Source organism: Triticum dicoccoides, chromosome 6A, assembly GCF_002162155.2.
Source record: "Triticum dicoccoides isolate Atlit2015 ecotype Zavitan chromosome 6A, WEW_v2.0, whole genome shotgun sequence".
In the NCBI taxonomy this organism is placed as follows: domain Eukaryota; kingdom Viridiplantae; phylum Streptophyta; class Magnoliopsida; order Poales; family Poaceae; genus Triticum; species Triticum dicoccoides.
The window spans coordinates 478,719,574-478,746,314 of record NC_041390.1 but is presented as its reverse complement, the minus strand read 5'-3'; the positions used below and the strand labels follow the sequence as shown (position 1 = coordinate 478,746,314).

Here is a 26,741-nt window from a genome sequence, read left to right as displayed (position 1 = left end):
GCCGCTGACACCTAAGACAATCCTCAGATTGGTCCTTTTGGACATCTTTTGGCACTTAATGATCTATCCAGGTGAAGTATTGCATAGAGGAGGCGGTGAGTGCATATAAAATGGATGTTAGTATTGACACACATTTTGGAGTAACATGTTACTTCTCTAGCATACCGGTGGAAGGTCATAGGCGTTAGTTGGAAGGTCATAGGCATTAGGGCCCACAAACCAGCCCCTTATCCACCTTATCCACCACCTAGGACCCTACCGCCAGACGTGCTGGCGGTAGCCTTCAGTACCCTATCGCCAGAGCCCATGGTGGTAGGCCATTTTCCACGTCAGCACGAGGCGACGGTCGTCAGTCGCCGTTAAGGGACCTACCGACACAGCCCATGGCGGAAGGATGTGCAAACCTACCATCACCCCCCTGGCGGTAGGCAAAAGGGTTAGATCCCGAAATATTTCCAAAGGGGAGCCAGAAGCCAGTGCGCGGCGGATTTGCGGAAGCCATCCCTACTCGTCCGTCCTCCCGCTATCTCCTGCCGTCTTGCGCCGCGCCCGCTCCCCGCCTGCACATCCTGCACCGCGGCCATCTCCTCCCCCTCCGCACTCCACGGGTGTCTTATCCTCCATCGTAGCCCTCTCGAGATCCCCTCCGTCACCGCGGCCCTGTCCCATTCCTCACGACCTCATGCTCCTCTGCGACGCCTACTGCCAGGTTCTGCCCACCCCCTCCCGGCCCACCCCTCCGCGGCCTACCTGCAACACGCTGTCGACCGTTCTCACATGGAGAGCACAAGGGGCACCAGCGCCGGCACCGCGATAGTCCAATTCCACCATCACTGTTAGGTCCTCTGCCAATACATGAACGAACCGGTGATCTTATATGCTTTTGATTCTACGGTTGATCTCAGTAATCACAAGGACTATTCTCATTTAGACCATGTAGCAGACAGCAATGCCCCTACAGGATTAGGATTTAGGAAGGCAAAAAAATCAGGATTATAGTCTAAAAGACCATGAAGAAACTTATGCAGTAGATGAGTATTGATTAGTATCATTCCATGAATAAAGGGCACAGGGCCATCCTTCCATTATCCTTGTCTCATTTTCTAAAGTAAGTTAGGCAGCCACTACCGTTGAGAAGAAACATATATATGCCCCTTACAAAACTCTATGCTAGTTCCTGTGTTTTGTAGTATTGCGCTAAATTCTTTCCATCAACTATTTGGATAACAATGTCCTAAGCAATCTGTATAAGAGTTAGCTGGAATGAACATGTGTAACTAAATCCAAATGCATATATACTTTGAGGAGGAGTTCAATCCATACATCTGCATTTTTGCTATTTTTTAAAACTCTCAGCTATATGGAAATTGATATTTCTTTTCAGGTCTTTGTGCTGTCAGAATAACAGTTACAAAGACCTGAAAATTTAATCATACAGTAAATATGCGACCAGCATGCAGTTCTAATTTTAATTTGCTAGAGATTACTACTTTTAGTTTGCAAGAAATATACTTATATGGGTTTTGCAAAATTCTTTCCAAGCTTATGGGGTCGTGAATCTCGTGGACGAGGGCCTCGCCACTTCCGAACCTGGCCCGTCCATCTCCAAGCGGGCTCGGTTTATGGGGCCACACACATCCAGTAGCTCAGGTGCTGACCCTGAGATGGAGATCCGAGCACTAGTCTCGATGGCCAGCGGACTCTACCCGTTGGCATGGGCGGAGGCGCTCAGCGACCTCGCTGCGGTTCTCGAGAAGGTGAATGACGGCGGCATTGTGTGCGGCAAGGGGAGAATGTGCTGAGATAGACATGGGAAATCATGACTAGGTCATTGATTGGTTAGTTACCCAACCATTCTCCTTGGACGAGAAGCAGGCTTCTCGTTGGGCATTGGTCAAAGAAAGAAATGATGTTATTTGTTGCAACCCGGGACCGTACGCCAAATAGAATTGCATGAGGCTATGTAACCTTTGTCATTTGGACTGTAATGACATGTACCCTTTGCTTGGTGAAATCCTATGATTTGTACCCTTAACATTTGAACTCATTAAGAACTTGGTGTTGTATGTCGTATCAAGTAACCAAGTGTTGTACTCCATTAAATTTATTTTGTGTTTTTGTCTATGTCATCTTAAACCCGTATATTCATGTAGGTTGGACATTCGATCCATGACTATGAACATAGCGTGTGAGAAGGTCATGTTGGAGCGACACCATTGCTTGAAGAGGGAATGTGAAGCATGGTTGAAGAGTTGTGATGAGCCAAATGCGGCCATGAAGGATTTCAGCAAGTATCACGTTATCAAGGAACCTTCTGATGCTAAGGAGAAAAAAGCTTTCCAAAAGCTTGTGAACGAGAAAGAGAGGATGCTTGATGAGCTGCAAGACTGGGAATATGCTTGCATACACGCTTTGGCAATTGAGATTGCGCTCACTGCAAGCAAAGAAGAATTCTGTGAGATGGACTTGAGGAAACCCGACCAAGCCATAGGATGGGCAATCAAACAAGGCGTATCAGAGAATCCGGCCCGCCATGCTGCATGGGCCTGGTTCCGTGAAACGAATGGTGTGTTGGGTCATTGGGCAGGATCCACCGATTTTCAACTGAAGCGTAATCAAGCGCGTGACGATCAAATTGAACGTCTGATAAGTATGAGAAATATGTTATCTCTTTAGAAAATGTGTCGTTGAGCTTGAGCTATTAGTTTCAACCGATGTCATCCGTACCGGGTCATGTTCTAATTAGTTTGAACATGTGTTATTCGTGGATGTAATGAACTATGTTGAGTTGAGTTATGTATGTGCTTGCGGATCATCCTATTATTTGATAGAAGTGGGTATATCATTGTAATATTTGACAGAAGGGGTAGAACAGAGAACTTCCTCTGTTTTTTACCCTATTGCCAGAGCTTTGGCGGTAGGTTGCAGGATCCTACCGCCAGAGCCCCTGGTGGTAGGGGCGGCAAAGTTTCTATGAAGAGAAAAATCACCACCTTGGCGGTAGGGTCAAACCCTACCGCCACTGGCTCTGGCCGTAGGCTTACCCTACCGCCAAGGTGGTGTTTTTTCTCGTCATAGAAACTTTGCCGCCCCCTACCGCCATGTGCTCTGGTGGTAGGATCCAGCAACCTACCGCCACAGGCTCTGGCGGAAGGGTTTGAGCCTACTGCCAAGGGGTTAATTTTTTTCGTCATAGAAACTATGCCTCCCTACTACCATGGGCTCTGGCGGTACGGTCCAGCAACCTACCGCCAGGGTGTTTGGTGGTAGGTTTAAAAACAGAGGCCTTCCTTTGTTCTATCCATCATCTCAGCACAACAGTTTATAAATAAAAAAATCATCACATAGATTGTTGACAAATCACAGAAATTGCTGACAAACTAAAGTTCTCACGACACCTTGCAAACATCTCCACACCAAATTCAATACAAATGACAAATTCTTTCACGACAAGTTCACGACATATGGCTTCATGCCTTAGTACTACGTAGTTAGAGATAAATTTGGCATGGGTTCATCCGGTTACATGATGAGTCCATAAAAGCGAAGGCTTTACTGAGTAATACGGGGGCATTTCCCCTTCTTGCCACGTGCCTCATCCTCCTCTTGTGCCTTGCGAGCCTTTGCAAGCTTTCTTGTCCTCTCCTCACGAACAAGCTTTCTTTGGCATGCCCTCTCCTCCTCGCGTTGCTTCCGCTCCATCCTCTCTTTCTGACGACGCTCTTCCTCCAAGCCTCGTTGAAACCTTTCTTTGAACATCCATTGGCGCCTAAGACAATCTTCATATTGGTCCTTTTGGACATCTTTTGGCACTTCATGATCTATCCAGGTGAAGTACTTGCATAGAGGAGGCGGCGAGTGCATATAAAATGGATGTTAGTGTTGACACACATTTTGGAGTAACATGTTACTTCTCTAACATACCGGTGGAAGGTCATAGGCATTAGTTGGAAGGTCATAGGCATTAGGGCCCACAAACCAGCCCCTTATCCACCTTATCCACCATCCAGGACCCTACCGCCAGAGATGCTGGCGGTAGGCTTCAGTACCCTACCGCCAAAGCCCATGGTGGTAGGCCATTTTCCACGTCAGCATGAGCCGACGGTCGTCAGTCGCCGTCAAGGGACCTACCGACACAGCCCATGGCGGAAGGATGTGCAAACCTACCTTCACCCCCCTGGAGGTAGGCAAAAGGGTTAGATCCTGAAATATTTCCAAAGGGGAGCCAGAAGCCAGCGCGCGGCGGATTTGCGGAAGCCATCCCTACTCGTCCGTCCTCCCGCTATCTCCTGCCGTCCTGCGCCGCGCCCGCTCCCTGCCTATGCATCCTGCATCGCGACCATCTCCTCCTTCTCCGCACTCCGCGGGTGTCTTGTCCTCCATCATAGCCCTCTCGAGATCCCCTCCGCCGCCGCGGCCCTGTCCCATTCCTCGCGGCCTCCTGCTCCTCCGCGACGCCTACTGCCAGGTTCTGCCCATCCCCTCCTGGCCCACCCCTCCGCGGCCTACCTGCAACACGCTGCCAGCCGTTCTCGCATGAAGAAGGCACAAGGGGCACCGGCGCCGGCACTGCGATAGTCCAATTCCACCACCGCTGTTAGGTCCTCTGCCAATACACGGACAAACTGGTGATCTTATATGCTTTTGATTCTACGAATGATCTCAGTTATCACAAGGCCTACGCTCATTTAGACCATGTAGCAGACAGCAATGCCCCTACAGGATTAGGATTTAGGAAGGCTAAAAAATCAGGATTATAGTCTAAAAGACCATGAAGAAACTTATGCAGTAGATGAGTATTGATTAGTATCATTCCATGAATAAAGGGCACATGGCCATCCTTCCATTATCCTTCTCCCATTTTGTAAAGTAAGTTAGGCGGCCACTACCGTTGAGAAGAAATATAGATATGCCCCTTACAAAACTCTATGCTAGCTCCTGTGTTTTGTAGTATTGCGCTAAATTCTTTCCATCAACTGTTTGGATAACAATGTCCTAAGCAATCTGGATAAAAGTTAGCTAGAATGAACATGTGTAACTAAATCTAAATGCATATATACTTTGAGGAGGATTTCAATCCATACAGCTGCATTGTTGCTATTTTTAAAAAATTCTCGGCTATGTGGTAATTGATACTTCTTTTCAGGTCTGTGTGCTGATATCAGAATAACAGTTACAAAGACCTGAAAATTTAATCATACAGTAAATATGCGACCAACATGCAGTTCTAATTTTAATTTGCTAGATATTATTAGTTTTAGTTTGAAAAAAATATACTTATATGGGTTTTGCAAAATTCTTTCCAAGCTTATGGGGTCGTGAATCTCATGGACGAGGGCCTCGCCGCTTCCGAACCCGGCCCGTCCGCCTCCAAGCGGGCTCGGTTTATGGAGCCGCACACATCCAGTAGCTCAGGTGCTGACCCTGAGATGGAGATCCGAGCACTAGTCTTGATGGCCAGTGGACTCTACCGGTTGGCACGGGCGGAGGCGCTCAACAGCCTCGCTGCGGTCCTCGAGAAGGTGAATGCTGGCGGCATTGTGTGCGACAAGGGGAGAATATGCTGAGATAGACATGGAAAATCATGACCAGGTCATTGATTGGTTAGTTCGCCAACCATTCTCGTCGGACGAGAAGCGGGCTTCTCGTTGGGCATGGGTCAAAGAAAGAAATAATGTTATTTGTTGCAACCCGGGACCATACGCCAAATAGAATTGCATGAGGCTATGTAATCTTTGTCATTTGGACTGTAATGACATGTACCCTTTGCTTGGTGAACTCCTATGACCTGTACCCTTAACATTTGAACTCATTAAGAACTTGGTGTTGTATGTCATATCAAGTAACCTAGTGTTGTACTCCATTAAATTTATTTTGTGTTTTAGTCTATGTCATCTTAAACCCATATATTCATGTAGGATGAACTTCGATCCATGACTACGAACATAGCATGTGAGAAGGTCATGTCGGAGTGACACCATTGCTTGAAGAGGGAATGTGAAGCATGGTAGAAGAGTTGTGATGAGGCAAATGCAGCCATGAAGGATTTCAGCAAGTATCACGTTATCGAGGAACCTTCTGATGCTAAGGATAAAAAACCTTTCCGAAAGCTTGTGAACGAGAAAGAGAGGATGCTTGATGAGCTGCAAGACTGGGAATATGCTTGCAGACACGCTTTGGCAATTGAGATTGCGTTCACTGCAAGCAAACAAGAATTCTGTGAGATGGACTTGAGGATACACGACCAGGTCATAGGTTGGGCTATCAAACAAGGCGTGTCAAAGAATCCGGCCCGGCGTGCTGCATGGGCCTGGTTCCGTGAAATGAATGGTGTGTTGGGTCATTGGCCAGGATCCACCGATTTTCAACTGAAGCGTAATCAAGTGCGTGATGATCAAATTGAACGTCTGATAAGTATGAGAAATATTTATCTGTTTAGAAAATGTGTCGTTGAGCTTGAGCTATTATTTTCAACCGATGTCATCCGAACCGGGTCATGTTTTAATTAGTTTGAACATGTGTATTCATGGATGTAATGAGCTATGTTGAGTCGAGTTATGTATGTGCTTGCGGGTCATCCTATTATTTGATAGAAGTGGATAGAAGTGGGTATATCATTCTAATATTTGACAAAAGGGGTAGAACAGAGAACTTCCTCTGTTTTTACCCTACCACCAAAGTCTGTGGTGGTAGGTTGCAGGATCCTACCGCCAGAGCCCATGGTGGTAGGGGCGGCAAAGTTTCTGTGGCGAGAAAAATCACCACCTTGGCGGTAGGGTCAAACCCTACCGCCACCGGCTCCGGCCGTAGGCTTACCCTACCGCCAAGGTGGTGTTTTTCTCGTCATCGAAATTTGCCGCCCCCTACCGCCATGTGCTCTTGCGGTAGGATCTAGCAACCTACCGCCATAGGCTCTGCCGGTAGGGTTAGAGCCTACCGCCAAGGGTTTGATTTTTTCGTCACAGAAACTATGCGCCCCTACCATCATGGGCTCTGGCGGTAGGGTCCAGTAACCTACCACCAGGGTGTGTGGCGGTAGGCTAAAAAATAGAGGCCTTCCTCTGCTTTATCCGTCATCTCAGCACAATAGTTTATAAACAAAAATCATCACATAGATTGCTGCCAAATCACAGAAATTGCTGACAAACTAAAGTTCTCACGACACCTTGCAAACATCTACACACCAAATTCAATACAAATGGCAAATTCAATCACGACAAGTTCACAACACATGGCTTCATGCCTTAGTACTACATAGTTCAAGATAAATTTGGCATGGCTTCATCCAGTTACATGATGGGTCCACCGAAGCGAAGCCTTAACTGAGTCATACGGGGTCATTTCCCCTTCTTGTCACGTGCCTCATCCTCCTCTTGTGCCTTGCAAGCCTTTGCAAGCTTTCTTTTCCTCTCCTCACGAGCAAGCTTCGTTTGGCATGCCCTCTCCTCCTCGTGTTGCTTCCGCTCCATCCTCTCTTTCTGACGATGCTCTTCCTCCAAGCCTCTTTGAAACCTTTCTTCGAACAGCTGCTGGCGCCTAAGACAATCTTCATATTGGTCCTTTTGGACATCTTTTGGCACTTCATGATCTATCCAGGTGAAGTACTTACATAGAGGAGGCGGTGAGTGCATATAAAATGGATGTTAGTGTTGGCACACATTTTGGAGTAACATGTTACTTCTCTAGCATACCGGTGGAAGGTCTTAGGCATTAGTTGGAAGGTCATAGGCATTAGGGCCCACAAACCAGCCCCTTATCCACCTTATCCACCACCCAGGACCCTACCGCCAGAGGTGCTGGCGGTAGGCTTCAGTACCCTACCGCCAAAGCCCATGGTGTTGGGGATCGTAGCAGAAATTTAAAATTTTCTACGCATCACCAAGATCAATCTATGGAGTAATCTAGCAACAAGGGGAAGGGGAGTGCATCTACATACCCTTGTAGATCACTAAGCGGAAGCGTTGCAAGAACGCGGATGAAGCAGTCGTACTCGTAGCGATTCAGATCGCGGTTGATTCCGATCTAAGCGCCGAACCACGGCGCCTCCGTGTTCAACACACGTGCACCCCGGTGACGTCTCCTACGCCTTGATCCAGCAAGGGGAGAAGGAGAGGTTGGGGAAGACTCTGTCCAGCAGAAGCACGACGGCATGGCGGTGGTGGAGGGGCGCGGAACTCCTGCAAGGCTTTGCCAAGCACTACGAGAGACGAGGAGGGAGAGGGCAGGGCTGCGCCAACAGGGGAAGAATCTCGTGTGTTGGGCTGCCCCTTTGCCTCCACTATATATAGGGGGAGAGGGAGGGCTGCGCCCCACCTAGGGTTCCCACCCCAAGGGGTGTGGCAGCCCTAGATCCCATCTAGGGTGGTGGCCACAAGGGGGAGAGGGGGAGGCGCACCTGGGGTGGGCCTTAGGGCCCATCTGCCCTAGGGTTTGCCCCCCTCCCCTCTTGGAGGCGCCTTGGGCCTTGGTGGGAGGCGCCCCAGCCCACCTAGGGGCTGGTACCTTCCCACTATTGGCCCATGTAGGCCTCTGGGGCTGGTGGCCCCACCTGGTGGACCCCCGGACCCCTCCGGTGGTCCTGGTACACTACCGGTGACGCCCGGAACACTTCCGGTGGCCAAAACCATACTTCCTATATATCAATCTTTACCTCCGGACCATTCCGGAACTCCTCGTGACGTCCGGGATCTCATCCGAGACTCCGAACAACATTCGGTAACCGCGTACATACTTTCCCTATAACCCTAGCGTCATCGAACCTTAAGTGTGTAGACCCTACGGGTTCGGGAGTCATGCAGACATGGCCGAGACAACTCTCCGGTCAATAACCAACAGCGGGATCTGGATACCCATGTTGGCTCCCACATGCTCCACGATGATCTCATCGGATGAACCACGATGTCAAGGATTCAATCAATCCCGTATACAATTCCCTTTGTCTATCGATACGATACTTGCCCGAGATTCGATCGTCGGTATCCCGATACCTTGTTCAATCTCGTTACCGGCAAGTCCCTTTACTCGTTCCGTAACACATCATCCCGTGATCAACTCCTTGGTCACATTGTGCACATTATGATGATGTCCTACCGAGTGGGCCCGGAGATACCTCTCCGTTACACGGAGTGACAAATCCCAGTCTCGATTCGTGCCAACCCAACAGACACTTTCGGAGATACCCGTAGTGTACCTTTATAGCCACCCAGTTACGTTGTGACGTTTGGTACACCCAAAGCACTCCTATGGTATCCGGGAGTTGCACAATCTCATGGTCTAAGGAAATGATACTTGACATTAGAAAAGCTTTAGCATACGAACTACACGATCTTGTGCTAGGCTTAGGATTGGGTCTTGTCTGTCACATCATTCTCCTAATGATGTGATCCCATTATCAACGACATCCAATGTCCATGGTCAGGAATCCGTAACCATCTATTGATCAACGAGCTAGTCAACTAGAGGCTTACTATGGACATGGTGTTGTCTATGTATCCACACATGTATCTGAGTTTCCTATCAATACAATTCCAGCATGGATAATAAACGATTATCATGAACAAGGAAATATAATAATAACCAATTTATTATTGCCTCTAGGGCATATTTCCAACAGTCTCCCACTTGCACTAGAGTCAATAATCTAGTTCACATCGCCATGTGATTAACACTCACAGGTCACATCGCCATGTGACCAACATCCAAGAGTCTACTAGACTCAATGATCTAGTTCACATCACTATGTGATAAACACTCAAAGAGTTCTGGGTTTGATCATGTTATGCTTGTGAGAGAGGTTGTAGTCAATGGGTCTTGCCATATTCAGACCCCTATGTATTTCGCAAAACTTTATGTCATATCGTAGATGCTGCTACCACGTTCCACTTGGAGCTATTCCAAATTGTTGCTCCATTATACGTATCCGGTATCTCTACTCAGAGCTATCCGGATAGGTGTTAAGCTTGCATCGACGTAACTCTTTATGTCGAACTCTTTATCATCTCCATAACCGAGAAACATTTCCTTATTCCTCTAAGGATAATTTCGACCGCTATCTGGTGATCCAATCCTAGATCACCTTTCTACCCTCTTGCCAGACATGTGGCAAGGCACATATCAGGTGCGGTACTCAGCATGGCATACCATATAGAGCCTATGACAAGAGCATAGGGGACGACCTTCATCCTTCCTCTTTCTTCTGCCATGGTCAAGCTTTGAGTCTTACTCAAGTTCACACCTTACAACTCAGGTAAGAACCCCTTCTTTGACTGATCTATTTTGAACTCCTTCAAAAACATGTCAAGGTGTGCGTTCTTTGAAAGTATCATCAGGCGTCTTGATCTATTTCTATAAATCTTGATGCCCAATATGTAAGCAGCTTTATCCAGGTCTTCCTTTGAAAAACACTCTTCAAACAACCGTTTATGCTTTCCAGAAATTCTACATTATTTCGGATCTACAATATGTCATCCACATATACTTATCAGAAATGTTGTAGTGCTCCCACTCACTTTCTTGTAAATACAAGTTTCTATCAAACATTGTATAAACCTAAAAGCTTTGATCACTCTATCAAAGCATGTATTCTGACTCCGAGATGCTTGCTCTAGTCCATAGAAGGATTGCTGGAGCTAGCATACCTTTTAGCATCCTTAGGATCGACAAAACCTTTTATTGTATCACATACAACCTTTTCTTACGGAAACTGGTAAGAAAACTTGTTTTGACATCCATCTGTCAGATTTCATAAACAAAAAATACAGCTAATGCTAACATGATTCTGACGGACTTAAGCATCGCTACGGGTGAGAAATTCTCATCGTAGTCAACTCCTTGAACTTGTGAAAAGACTCTTTCCCACAAGTCGAGCTTCATAGACGGTAACATTACCGCCCACGTCCGTCTTCTTCTTAAAGATCCATTTATCTCAATGGCTTTCCGATCAACGGGCAAGTCCACCAAAGTCCATACTTTGTTCTGATACATGGATCCTATCTCGGATTTCATGGCTTCTAACCATTTGTCGGAATACGGGCCCACCATCGCTTCTCCATAGCTCGTAGGTTCATTATTGTCTAACAACATGATATCTAAGGCAGGATTACCGTACCACTCAGGAGTAGTACATATCCTTGTCGACCTACGAGGTTCGATAGCAACTTGATCCGAAGCTTCATGATCACTATCATTAACTTCCTATTCAACAGACGCAGGTGCCACAGAAAAAATCCTTCTGTGTTGCATCACTCTCTGGTTGAAGTAAAGGTTCGACAACCTCATCAAGTTCTATCTTCCTCCCACTCAATTCTTTCGTGAGAAACTCCTTCTCGAGAAAGGACCCGTTCTTAGCGACAAACAATTTGCCCTCAGATCTGAGATAGAAGGTGTACCCAACTGTCACCTTTGGGTATCCTATGAAGATGTGTTTGTCCGCTTTGGGTTCGAGCTTCTCCGGCTGAAGCCTTAAGCATCGCAGCCCCAAACATTACGAAACGACAACTTTGGTTTCTTGCCAAACCAATGTTCACACGATGTCGTCTCAACGGACGTAGATGGTGTCCTATCTAAAGTGAATGCAGCTGTCTTTAATGCATAACCTCAAAATTAAAACGGTAGATCGGTAAGAGACATCATAGATCGCACCATATCTCATAAGGTTCGATTACGACGTCCGAACACACCATTACCCTGTGGTGTTCCAGGTGGCATCAACTGTGAAACAATTCCACAATGTCTTAAGTGATTGTCAAACTCATAACTCAGAAATTCTCATCGATCAGATCATAGGAATTTGATCTTCTTGTTATGATGGTTCTTAACTTCACTTTGAAATCGCTTGAACTTTTCAAACATTTTAGACTTGTGCTTCATTAAGTAAATATACCTATATCTACTCAAATCGTCAGTGAAGATGAGAAAATAGCGATATCCACTGCATGCTTCAATTCTCATTGGATCACACGTATCAGCATGTATGATTTCCAACAAGTCACTTGCCCGTTTCATTGTACCTGAAAATGGGGTCTTAGTCATCCTGCCCATGAGGCATGGCTCGCATGTGTCAAGTGATTCAAAATCAAGTGACTCCAAGCATCCATCGACATGGAGTTTCTTCATGCATCTTACGCCAATATGACCTAAGCGGCAGTGCCACGAGAAAGTGGTACTATCATTATTAACTCTACATCTTTTGGTGTGAACATGTGTATTACCACGACCGAGATTCAATGAACCATTCACATAGGGTGCATGACCATGAAAGGTATCATTCATGTAAACAGAATAACCACTATTCTGTAACTTAAATGAATGACTGTATTGCAATGAACATGATCTAATCATATTCATGCTCGACGTAGACACCTGATAACATTTATCTAGGTTCAATACTAATCCCGAAGGCAGATGGAGCGTGCGATGGTGATCTCATCAACTTTGGAAACACTTCCAACACACATCGTCACCTCGCCCTTAGCCAGTCTTCGTTTAGTCCGTAGCTTTTGCTTCAAGTCACCAATAATAGTAACTGAACCGGTATCCAATACCCAGGTGCTACCTGGAGTACTAGTGAGGTACACATTAATAACACGTATATACTTTGAAGTTGCCAGCCTTCTTATCTACCATGCATTTGGGGTAATTCCTCTACCAGTGACCGTTCCCCTTACAATAGAAGCACTTAGTCTCGGGTTTGGTTTCAACCTTGGGTTCCTTCACTGGAGCGGCAACTGGTTTGCCATCCATGAAGTTTCCCTTCTAGCCCTTGCCCTTCTTGAAACCAGTGGTCTTGTTAAACCATCAACACTTGATGCTCCTTCTTGATTTCTACCTTTTGCGGTCTTAAGCACCGCGAACAGCTCCGGGATCAACTCCATCCCTTGCATGTCATAGTTCATCACGAAGATCTAGTAGCTTAGTGATAGTGGCTAGAGAACTGTATCAATCACTATCTTATCCAGAAGTTTAACTCCCACTTGATTTAAGTGATTGTAGCACCCAGACATTCTGAGCACATGCTCACTAGCTGAGCTATTCTCCTCCATCTTGTTGGCAAAAGAACTTGTCAGAGGTATCACACCTCTCAACACGGGCATGAGCCTAAAATCACAATTTCAGATCTTGGAACATCCCATATGTTCTATGGCGTTCAAAACGTCATTGGAATCCCAATTCTAAGCCGTAAAGTATGGTGCAGTAAACTATCAAGTAGTCATCAGGATGTGTTTGTCAGGTGTTCACAACATCCACAGACGATGTTGTAGGGGTTTGCACATCGAGCGGTGCATCAAAGACGTAAGCCTTCTGTGTAGCAGTGAGGACACTCCTCGGACTACGGACCTAGTCCGCATCATTGCTTACAATATCTTTCAACTTAATCTTTCTCTAGGAACGTATTGAAACAGGGAGCTACAATGTGAGCTATTTATCTACAACATATTTGCAAAGACAATTTAGACTATGTTCATGATAATTGAGTTCATCTAATCAAATTATTTAATGAACTCCCACTCAGATAGACATTCCTCTAGTCATCTAAGTGAAACATGATCCGAATCGACTAGGCCGTGTCCGATCATCACGTGAGACGGACTAGTCATCAACGGTGAACATCTCATGTTGATCGTATCTTCTATACGACTCATGTTCGACCTTTCGGTCTTCCGTGTTCCGAGGCCATGTATGTACATGCTAGGCTTGTCAAGTCAACCTAAGTGTTTCGCATGTGTCCCGAGGCCATGTCTATACATGCTAGGCTCGTCAACACCCATTGTATTCGAACGTTAGAATCTATCACACCCGATCATCACGTGGTGCTTCGAAACAACGAACCTTCGCAACGGTGCACAGTTAGGGGGAACACTTTTCTTGAAATTTTAGAGAGGGATCATCTTATTTAAGCTACCATCGTTCTAAGCAAATAAGATGTAAAACATGATAAACATCACATGCAATCAAATAGTGACATGATATGGCCAATATCATTTTGCTCCTTTTGATCTCCATCTTTGGGGCTCCATGATCATCGTTGTCACCCGCATGACACCATGATCTCCATCATCATGATCTCCATCATCGTGTCTTCTTGAAGTTGTCTCATCATCTATTACTTATACTACTATGGCTAACCTTTAGCAATAAAGTAAAGTAATTACATGACGTTTATGTTGACACGCAGGTCATAAATAAATTAAGACAACTCCTATGGCTCCTACCGGTTGTCATACTCATCGACATGCAAGTCGTGATTCCTATTACAAGAACATGATCAATCTCATGCATCACATATATCATTCATCACATCCTTTTGGCCATATCACATCACAAGGCATATGCTGCAAAAACAAGTTAGACGTCCTCTAATTGTTGTTGCAAGTTTTTACGTGGCTGCTATAGGTTTCTAGCAAGAACGTTTCTTACCTACGTGAAAACCACAACGTGATATGCCAATTTCTATTTACCCTTCATAAGGACCCTTTTCATCGAATCCGATCCGACTAAAGTGGGAGAGACAGACACCCGCTAGCCACCTTATGCAACTAGTGCATGTCAGTCGGTGGAACCAGTCTCACGTAAGAGTACGTGTAAGGTCAGTCCGGGCCGCTTCATCCCACGATGCCGCCGAATCAAGATAAGACTAGTAACGGCAAGCAAATTGACAAAATCGACGCCCACAACAACTTGTGTTCTACTCGTGCATAGAAACTACGCATAGACCTAGCTCATGATGCCACTGTTGGGGATCGTAGCAGGAATTTAAAATTTTCTATGCATCACCAAGATCAATCTATGGAGTAATCTAGCAACGAGGGGAAGGGGAGTGCATCTACATACCCTTGTAGATCGCTAAGCGGAAGCGTTGCAAGAACGCAGATGAAGGAGTCGTACTCGTAGCGATTCAGATCGCGGTTGATTCCGATCTAAGCGCCGAACCATGGCACCTCCGCGGTCAACACACGTACAGCCCGGTGACGTCTCCTACGCCTTGATCCAGTAAGGGGAGAAGGATAGGTTGGGGAAGACTCCGTCCAGCAGCAGCACGACGACGTGGTGGTGGTGGTGGAGGAGTGCGGAACTCCAGCAGGGCTTCGCCAAGAACTACGAGAGACGAGGAGGGAGAGGGGTAGGGCTGCGCCAACAGGGGAAGAACCTTGTGTGTAGGGCTGCCCCTTTGCCTCCACTATATATAGGGGGAGAGGAAGGGCTGCGCCCCCACCTAGGGTTCCCACCACAAGGGGTGTGGCAGTCCTAGATCCCATCTAGGGTAGCGGCCACAAGGGGGAGAGGGGGAGGCGCACCTGGGGTGGGCCTTAGGGCCCATCTGCCCTAGGGTTTGGCCCCCTCCCCTCTTGGAGGCGCCTTGGGCCTTTGTGGGATGCGCCCCAGCCCACCTAGCGGCTGGTCCCTTCCCACTATTGGCCCATGTAGACCTCCAGGGCTGGTGGCCCCACCTGGTGGATCCCCGGACCCCTCCGGTGGTCCCGGTACACTACCGGTGACGCCCGGAACACTTCCGGTGGCCAAAACCATACTTCCTATATATCAATCTTTACCTCCGGACCATTCCGAAACTCCTCGTGACGTCCGGGATCTCATCCGGGACTCCGAACAACATTCGGTAACCGCGTACATACTTTCCCTATAACCCTAGCGTCATCGAACCTTAAGTGTGTAGACCCTACGGGGTTCGGGAGTCATGCAGACATGGCCGAGACAACTCTCCGGTCAATAACCAACAGCGGGATCTGGATACCCATGTTGGCTCCCACATGCTCCACGATGATCTCATCGGATGAACCACGATGTCAAGGATTCAATCAATCCTGTATACAATTCCCTTTGTCTATCGGTACGATACTTGCCCGAGATTCGATCGTCGGTATCCCGATACCTTGTTCAATCTCGTTACCGGCAAGTATCTTTACTCGTTCCGTAACACATCATCCCGTGATCAACTCCTTGGTCACATTGTGCACATTATGATGATGTCCTACCGAGTGGGCCCAGAGATACCTCTTTGTTACACGGAGTGACAAATCCCAGTCTCAATTCGTGCCAACCCAACAGACACTTTCGGAGATACCCATAGTGTACCTTTATAGCCACCCAGTTACGTTGTGACGTTTGGTACACCCAAAGCACTCCTACGGTATCCGGGAGTTGCACAATCTCATGGTCTAAGGAAATGATACTTGACATTATAAAAGCTTTAGCATACGAACTACACAATCTTGTGCTAGGCTTAGGATTGGGTCTTGTCCGTCACATCATTCTCCTAATGATGTGATCCCATTATCAACGACATCCAATGTCCATGGTCAGGAAACCGTAAACATCTATTGATCAATGAGCTAGTCAACTAGAGCTTACTAGGGACATGGTGTTGTCTATGTATCCACACATGTATCTGAGTTTCCTATCAATACAATTCTAGCATGGATAATAAACGATTATCATGAACAAGAAAATATAATAATAACCAATTTATTATTGCCTCTAGGGCATATTTCCAACACATGGCGGTATGCCCTTTTCCACGTCAGCACGAGCCGACGACTGTTAGTCGCCGTCAAGGGACCTACCGCTAGATCCCATTGCGGTAGGACGTGCAAACCTACCGCCACCCCCTGGCGGTAGGCAAAAGGGTCAGATCCTGAAATATTTCCAAAGGGGAGCTGGAAGCGGAACATGCGATGGATCTGTAGAAGCCATCCCTACTCATTCATCCTCCCGCTATCTCCTGCCGTCTTGCGCTGCGCCCGCTCCCCGCCTGCGCATCCTGCATCGCGGCCACCTCCTCCCTCTCTGCACTCTGCGGGCGTCTTGTCCTCCTCCGCAGCCCTCTCGAGATCCCCTCCACCGCGGCGGTCCTGCCCCATTCCTCGCGGCCTCCTTCTCCTCTATGCCGCTTACTGCCAGGTTCTGCCCGCCGCCTCAAAGCCCACCCCTCCGCTGCCCTCTCAAGATCCCCTTCGCTGTCGCGGCCCTGCCCTATTCCTCGCGACCTCCTGCTCCTCTAGTCCGCCTACTGCCAAGTTCAGCCCGCCCCCTCCTGGCCCACCCCTCCGCGGCCTACATGCAGCACGCTGTCGGCCGTTCTCGCATGGAGGAAAGGCACAAGAGGCACCACCGCCGGCATCGTGGCAGTCCAGTTCCACCACCACGTGTAGGTCCTCTGCCAATACACCGACGAACTGGTGATCTTATATGCTTTTGGTTCTACGGTTGATCTCAGTAATCACACGGCCTATTATTATTTAGACCATGTAGTAGACAGCAATGCCCCTACAGGATTAGGATTTAGGAAGGCAAAAAAAATTAGGATTATAGTCTAAAATACCATGAAGAAACTTATGCAGTAGATGAGTATTGATTAGTATCAATCCATGAATAAAGGGCACAGGGCCATCCTTCCATTATCCTTGTCCCATTTTGTAAAGTAAGTTAGGCGGCCACTACCGTTGAGAAGAAACATAGATATGCCCCTTACAAAACTCTATGCTAGCTCCTGAGTTTTGTAGTATTGCACTAAATTCTTTCCATCAACTGTTTGATAACAATGTCCTAAGAAATCTCGATAAAAGTTAGCTGGAATGAACATGTGTAACTAAATCTAAATGCATATATATACTTTGAGGAGGAGTTCAATCCATACAGCATGCATCCAGCAGCTCAGTGCTGACCCTGAGTTGGAGATCTGAGCACTAGTCTCGATGGCCAGCGGACTCTACCCATTGGCACGGGCAGAGGCGCTCAGCAGCCTCGCTGCGGTCCTCGACAAGGTGAGTGTAGGCGGCATTGTGTGCGACAAGGGGAGAATATGCTGAGCTAGAAATGGGAAATCATGACCAGGTCATTGATTGGTTAGTTCTCCAACCATTCTCGTCGAACGAGAAGCGGGCTTCTCGTTGGGCATGGGTCAAAGAAAGAAATGATGTTATTTGTTGCAACCCAGGATGGTACGCCAAATAGAGTTGCATGAGGCTATGTAATCTTTGTCATTTGGACTGTAATGACATGTACCCTTTGCTTGGTGAACTCCTATGACTTGTACCCTTAACATTTGAACTCATTAAGAACTTGGTGTTGTATGTCATATCAAGTAACCAAGTGTTGCACTCCATTAAATTTATTTTGTGTTTTGGTCTATGTCATCTTAAAGCCGTATATTCATGTAGGATGGACATTCGATCCATGACTATGAACATAGCGTGTGAGAAGGTTATGTCGGAGCGACACCATTGCTTGAAGAGGGAATGTGAAGCATGGTTGAAGATTTGTGATGAGGCAAATGCGGCCATGAAGGATTTGAGGAAGTATCACGTTATCGAGGAACCTTCTAATGCTAAGGAGAAAAAAGCTTTCTGGAAGCTTGTGAACAAGAAAGAGACGATGCTTGATGAGCTGCAAGACTGGGAATATGCTTGCAGACATGCTTTTCTAATTGAGATTGTGTTCACTGCAAGCAAAGAAGAATTCCATGAGATGGACTTGAGGAAACCCGGCCAGGTCATAGGATGGGCAATAAAACAAGGCGTGTTAGAGAATCCGGCCCACCATGCTGCCTGGGCCTGGTTCCGTGAAACGAATGGTGTGTTGGGTCATTGGGTAGGATCCACCGATTTTCAACTGAAGCGTAATCAAGCGCGTGACGATCAAATTGAACGTCTGATAAGTATGAGAAATATGTTATCTCTTTAGAAAATGTGTCGTTGAGCTTGAGCTATTAGTTTCAACCAATGTCATCCGAACCGGGTCATGTTTTAATTATTTTGAACATGTGTTATTCGTGGATGTAATGAACTATGTTGTGTTGAGTTACGTATGTGCTTGCGAATCATCCTATTATTTGATAGAAGTGGGTATATCATTCTAATATTTTACAGAAGGGGCAGAACAGAGAACTTCCTCTATTTTTTACCCTACCACCAGAGCTTGTGGCAGTTGGTTGGAGGATCCTACCGCCAAAGCCCATGGAGGTAGGGGCTCTGGCCGTAGGCTTACCCTACCGCCAAAGTGGTGTTTTTTCTCGTCATAGAAACTTTGCCGCCCTACCGCCATGTGCTCTGGCGGTAGGATCCAGCAACCTACCACCACAGGCTCTGGCGGTAGGGTTTGAGCCTACCGCCAAGGGGTTGATTTTTTTCGTCACAGAAACTATGCCCCCCTACCACCATGGGCTCTAGCGGTAGGGTCCAGCAACCTACCTCTAGGGTGTGTGGCGGTAGGTTTAAAAACAAAGGCCTTCCTCTGTTCTATCCATCATCTCAGCGCAACGGTTTATAAATAAAAATAATCACATAGATTGCTAACAAATCACACAAATTGCTGACAAACTAAAGTTCTCACGACACCTTGCAAACATCTCCACACCAAATTCAATACAAATGTCCAGTTCATTCACAACAAGTTCACGACACATGGCTTCATGCCTTAGTACTACATAGTTCATGATAAATTTGGCATGGCTTCATCCGGTTACATGACGAGTCCACCGAAGCGAAGGTTTACTGAGTCATACGGGGCCATTTCCCCTTCTTGTCACGTGCCTCATCCTCCTCTTGTGCCTTGCGAGCCTTTGCAAGCTTTCTTGTCCTCTCCTCACGAGCAAGCTTCGTTTGGCGTGCCCTCTCCTCCTCGCGTTGCTTCTGCTCCATCCTCTCTTTCTGACGACACTCTTCCTCCAAGCCTCTTTGAAACCTTTCTTCGAACAGCTGCTGGAGCCTAAGACAATCTTCATATTGGTCCTTTTGGACATCTTTTGGCACTTCATGATCTATCCAGGTGAAGTACTTGCATAGAGGAGGCGGTGAGTGCATATAAAATGGATGTTAGTGTTGACACACATTTTGGAGTAACATGTTACTTCTCTAGCATACCGGTGGAAGGTCATAGGCGTCAGTTGGAAGGTCATAGGCATTAGGGCCCACAAACCAGCCCCTTATCCACTACCCAGGACCCTACCGCCAGAGGTACTGGCGGTAGGCTTCAGTACCCTACCGCCAGAGCCCATGGCGGTAGGCCCTTTTCCACGTCAGCACGAGCTGACGGTCGTCAGCTGCCGTCAAGGGACCTACTGCCAGAGCCCATGGCGGTAGGACATGCAAACCTACCGCCACCCCCCTGGTGGTAGGCAAAAGGGTCAGATCCTGAAATATTTCCAAAGGGGAGCCGGAAGCCAGTGTGCGGTGGATTTGCGGAAGCCATCCCTACTCGTCCGTCCTCTCGCTATCTCATGCCGTCTTGCGCCGCGCCCGCTCCCCGCCTACGTAACCTGCATCGCGGCCATCTCCTCCCTCTCCGCACTCCGCGGGCGTCTTGTCCTCCGCCGCAGCCCTCTCGAGACCCCCTCCGCCGCTGCGGCCCTGCCCCATTCCTCGAGGCCTCCTGCTCCACTATGCCGCCTACTGCCAGGTTCTGCCCGCCCCCTCCGCGGCTTACCTGCAGCATGCTATCGGCCGTTCTCGCATGGAGAAGGCACAAGGGGAACCACCGCTGGCACCACGGCAGTCCAATTCCACCACCACTGGTAGGTCCTCTACCAATACACCGACGAACTGGTGATCTTATATGCTTTTGATTCTACGGTTGATCTCAGTAATCATAAGGCCTATGCTCATTTAGACCATGTAGCAGACGACAATGCCCCTACAGGATTAGGATTTAGGAAGGCAAAAAAATCAGGGTTATAGTCTAAAAGACCATGAAGAAACTTATGAAGTAGATGAGTATTGATTAGTATCATTCCATGAATAAAGGGCATAGGGCCATCCTTCCATTATCCTTGTCCCATTTTGTAAAGTAAGTTAGGCGGCCACTACCGTTGAGAAGAAACATAGATATGCCCCTTAAAAAACTCTATGCTAGCTCCTGTGTTTTGTAGTATCGCGCTAAATTCTTTCCATCAACTGTTTGGATAATGCTACCTCTTGAGAACTGCGTTGGATTTCCCCGAAGAGGAGAGGATGATGCAGCAAAGTAGCGTAAGTATTTCTGTCAGTTTTTGAGAACCAAGGTGATACGTCCATTTTGCATCATGCTTTTATATCGATATTTATTGCATTATGGGATGTTATTCACATGATGTCACAATACTTATGGCTATTCTCTCTTATTTTACAAGGTTTACATAAGGAGGGAGAATGCCGGCAGCTGGAATTCTGGGCTGGAAAAGGAGCAAATATTAGAGACCTATTCTACACAACTCCAAAAGTCCTGAAACTCCACGGAATACCTTATAATAAATAATGAAAAATCCTCACCAAAGATGAAGACCAGGGGGCCCACACCCTGCTCACGAGGGTGGGGGCCCCCCTAGGGCGCGCCCCCTACCTCGTGGGCCCTCTGGTTGCTCTCCGATGACCATCTTCTCCTATATGAAGTCTTTCGTCGAGAAAAAATAAGAAGCAACCTTTCGGGACGAAACTCCGCCGCCATGAGGCGGAACCTTGGCGGATCCAGTCTAGAGCTCCGGCAGAGCTGTTCTGCCAGGGAAACTTCCCTCCCGGAGGGGGAAATCATCGCCATCATCATCACCAACGCTCCTCTCATCAGGAGAGGGCAATATCCATCAACATCTTCATCAGCACCATCACATCTCAAAACCCTAGTTCATCTCTTGTATCCAATTCTTGGCTCCAAGTCCGGGATTGGTGCTAGTAGGTATCTACTAGTGTTACTTACTCCTTGTAGTTGATGCTAGTTGGTTTAATTGGTGGAAGATCATATGTTCAGATCCTTTATGCATATTATTACCCCTCTGATTATGAACATGAATATGCTTTGTGAGTACTTACGTTTGTTCCTGAGGACAAGGGAGAAGTCTTGCTATTAGTAGTCATGTGAATTTGGTATTCGTTCGATATTTTGATGAGATGTATGTCGTCTAGCCTCTAGTGGTGTTATGTGAACGTCGACTCCATAACACTTCACCATTATTTGGGCCTAGAGGAAGGCATTGGGAAGTAATAAGTAGATGATGGGTTGCTAGAGTGACAGCAGCTTAAACCCTAGTTTATGCGTTGCTTCGTAAGGGGCTGATTTGGATCCATATGTTTCATGCCATGGTTAGGTTTACCTTAATACTTTTGTTGTAGTTGCGGATGCTTGCAATAGAGGTTAATCATAAGTGGGATGCTTGTTCAAGTAAGAACATCACCCAAGCACCGGTCCACCCACATGTAAAATTATCAAAGTACCGAACGCGATTCATATGAACGTGATGAAAACTAGCTTGATTATATTCCCATGTGTCCTCGGGAGCGCTTTTCCTTATATAAGAGTTTGTCCAGGCTTGTCCTTTGCTACAAAAAGGATTGGGCCACTTGCTGCACTTTATTTACTTTTGTTACTTGTTGCTCGTTACAAATTATCTTATCACAAAACTATCTGTTACCACTTATTTCAGTACTTGCAGAGAATACCTTGCTGAAAACCGTTTATCATTTCCTTCTGCTCCTCATTGGGTTCGACACTCTTACTTATCGAAAGGACTACGATAGATCCCCTATACTTGTGGGTCACCAAGACTCTTTTCTGGCGCCGTTGCTGGCGAGTGAAGCGCCTTTGGTAGGTGGAATTTGGTAACGAAAAATTTATATAGTGTGCTGAAATTTACTGTCACTTGTTACTATGGAAAGTAATCCTCTGAGGGGCTTGTTCGGGGTATCTTCACCCCATCCAGTAGAGCAAAGAGTTGCTCCTCAACCTACTGAACCTATTGAAAATGAGTATGAAAATGAAATTCCTTATGAGTATCCTTCGGGTATGATAGAAAAACTGCTAGCTAATCCTTTTACAGGAGATGGAACAAAGCATCCTGATGAACACCTAATATATGTGGATGAAGTTTGTGGATTATTTAAGCTTGTAGGTATACCCGATGATGTTGCTAAAAATAAGGTCTTCCCTTTATCTTTAAAGGGAGACACATTGATATGGTATAGGCTATGTGATGATACGAGATCATGGAACTATAGAAGATTGAAAATGGAATTTCATCAAAAGTATTACCCTATGCATCTTGTTCATCGTGATCGCAATTATAAATATAATTTTTGGCCTCGCGAAGGTGAAAGCATCGCTCAAGCTTGGGGGAGGCTTAAATCAATGTTACATTCATGCCCCAATCATGAGCTCCCAAGAGAAACAATTCTTCAAAAAAATTATGTTCGGCTTTCTGATAACAATCGCACCATGCTTGATACTTCTTGTGCTGGCTCTTTTATGATGAAGACTACTGAATTCAAATGGGATTTATTAGATAGAATTAAACGCAACTCTGAAGATTGGGACCTCGACAATGGTAAGGAGTCGGGTATGACACCTAAGTTTGATTGTGTTAAATCTTTTATGGATACCGATATTTTCCGTAAGTTTAGCACTAAATATGGACTTGATTCTGAGATAGTAGCTTCTTTATGTGAATCTTTTGCTACTTATGTTGATCTCCCTAAGAAGAAGTGGTTTAAAATCATCATCCCATAGAAGTAAAAGTAGTTGCACCTATTAAAGTTGAAGAAAAGACTATCACTTATAATGATCCTATTGTTCCTACTTCTTATGTTGAGACACCACCTTTCCCTGTTAGAATAAAGGATCATGCTAAAGCTTTAATTATGGTTCGTAAAAGCAATATTAAAACATATACACCTCCTGAGCAAGTTAAAGTTGAACCTAATATTGCTATTGTTAAAGAGCTCTTGTCTAATAATATTGATGGGCATGTTATTCAGTTCTGTGGTGAAACTGCTAGAATTGCTAAACCTTGTGCTAAAGATAAACATAGACCTGTGGTAGGTGTGCCCGTTATTTCCGTTAAAATAGGAGATCATTGTTATCATGGCTTATGTGATATGGGTGCTAGTGCTAGTGTTATACCTTATGACTTGTATAAAGAAATCAAGCATGAAATTGCACCTGCTGAGTTAGAAGATATTTATGTCATAATTAAACTTGCTAATAGAGATACTATTTCAACAATGGGAATTGTTAGATATGTTGAAGTCTTGTGCGGGGAAACTATATATCCTGCTGATTTTCTCGTTCTTAGTTCCCCACAAGATAGCTTTTGTCCCATTATATTTGGTAGACCCTTCTTGAATACAGTTAATGCTAGGATAGACTGCAAAAAAGAATGTTGTTACTATTGGCTTGGATGATATGACTCATGAATCTAAATTTCTCTAAATTTAGTAAACAACACCGTGAAGAATAATTGTCTAGTAAGTATGAAATTATTGGTCTTGCTTCTATTGCCGTACCTCCTAGTGATCCTTTAGAACAATATTTGCTAGACCATGAGAATGATATGTTTGTGAATGAAAGAAGGGAAATAGATGAAGTATTCTTTAAACAGGAACCTATGCTGAAACACAATTTGCCTATTGAAATCCTAGGGGATCCTCCTCCACCTAAGGGTGATCCCGTGTTTGAGCTTAAACCGTTGCCTGATAATCTTAAATATGCATATCTTGATGAAAAGAAGATATATCCTGTTATTATTAGTGCTAACCTTTCAGAGCATGAAGAAGAAAGATTATTGAAAACTCTGAAGAAGCACCATGCTGCTATTGGATATACTCTTGATGATCTTAAGGGCATTAGTCCCACTCTATGTCAACATAAAATAAATTTGGAAGCAGATGCCAAACCAGTTCGTGATCCTCAACGACGTCTGAATCCTAAAATGAAAGAAGTGGTAAGAAAAGAAATACTAAAGTTTCTGGAGGAAGGTATAATTTATCCCGTTGCTGATAGTCAGTGGGTAAGTCATGTTCATTGTGTCCCTAACAAGGGAGGTATTACTGTTGTTCCTAATGATAAAGATGATTTGATTCCACACAGAATTATTACAGGTTATAGGATGGTAATTGATTTCCGCAAATTAAATAAGGCTACTAAGAAAGATCATTATCCCTTACCTTTTATTGATCAAATGCTAGAAAGATTATGCAAACATACACATTACTGCTTTCTAGATGGTTATTCTGGTTTCTCTCAAATACCTGTGTCGGCTAAAGATCAATCAAAGACTACTTTTACATGCCCTTTTGGTACTTTTGCTTATAGACGTATGCCTTTTGGTTTATGTAATGCACCTGCTACCTTTCAAAGATGCATGATGGCTATATTCTCTGACTTTTGTGAAAATATTTGTGAGGTTTTCATGGACGACTTTTCCGTCTATGGATCTTCTTTTGATGATTGCTTGAGCAATCTTGGTCGTTGCAGAGATGTGAAGAAACTAATCTTGTCTTGAATTGGGAAAAGTGACACTTTATGGTTAATTAAAGTATTGTCTTGGGGCATAAAGTTTCTGAAAGAGGCATTGAAGTTGATAAAGCCAAGGTTGATGCTATTAAAAAGATGCCATGTCCCAAGGACATCAAAGGTATAAGAAGTTTCCTTGGTCACGCCGGATTTTATAGGAGGTTCATTAAGGACTTCTCAAAAATTTCTCGGCCTCTGACTAATTTATTACAAAAAGATATACCATTTGTCTTTGATGATGATTGTGTAGAAGCATTTGAAATACTTAAGAAAGCATTAGTCTCTACACCTATTGTTCAGCCACCTAATTGGAATTTACCCTTTGAAATTACGTGTGATGCTAGCGATTATGCTGTAGGTGCTGTTCTAGGGCAAAGAGTTGATAAGAAATTAAATGTTATCCATTATGCTAGTAAGACTCTAGACAATGCTCAAAGAAATTATGCTACTACTGAAAAAGAACTTTTGGCAGTTGTATTTGCTTGTGATAAGTTCAGACCTTATATTGTTGATTCTAAAGTAACTATCCACACTGATCATGTTGCTATTGAATATCTTATGGAGAAGAAAGATGCTAAACCTAGACTTATTAGATGGGTTCTCTTGCTACAAGAATTTGATTTGCATATTGTTGATAGAAAAGGAGCTGAGAACCCCGTTGCAGACAACTTATCTAGGTTAGAGAATGTTCTTGATGACCCACTACCTATTGATGATAGCTTTCCTGATGAACAATTAAATGTCATAAGTACTTTTTGTAGTACCCCTTGGTATGCTGATTATGCTAATTACACAGTTGCTAAATTTATACCACCTAGCTTCACATACCAACAAAAGAAAGGGTTCTTCTTGTTGGGTTTCGTAGTAATTTAAAAAAATTTCCTACGCACACGCAAGATCATGGTGATGCATAGCAACGAGAGGGGAGAGTGTTGTCTACGTACCCACGCAGACCGACTATGGAAGCGTTGACACAACATAGAGGAAGTAGTCGTACGTCTTCACGATCCAACCGATCAAGCACCGAAACTACGGCACCTCCGAGTTCGAGCACACGTTCAGCTCAATGACGATCCCCGGACTCCGATCCAGCAAAGTGTCAGGGAAGAGTTCTGTCAGCACGACGGCGTGGTGACGATCTTGATGTACTACAGCAGTAGGGCTTCGCCTAAACTCCGCTACAGTATTATCGAGGACTATGGTGGTTGGGGCCGCCGCACACGGCTAAGGAATAGATCACGTGGATCAACTGTGTGTCTCTGGGTGCCTCTGCCTCAATATATAAAGGATTAGAGGGGGGAGGCTGGCCGGCCACAGGTGGCGCGCCAGGAGAGTCCTACTCCCTCTGGGAGTAGGATTCCCCCCCCCCCCCAATCCTAGTTGGAATAGGATTCGCGGAGGGGGAAAAGAGAGAGAGGGGACCGGCCACCTCTCCTAGTCCTAATAGGACTAGGGGAAGGGGGGGCGCAGCCCAT

The 26,741-nt window shown here is 45.7% G+C and overlaps 1 pseudogene; it reads left to right on the top strand.

Annotated features, from left to right (window-relative positions):
- The first annotated feature begins 1,360 nt into the window (after positions 1 to 1,360).
- The window catches only part of LOC119315923, a 48,805-nt pseudogene continuing 23,424 nt past the window's right edge, over positions 1,361 to 26,741 (top strand).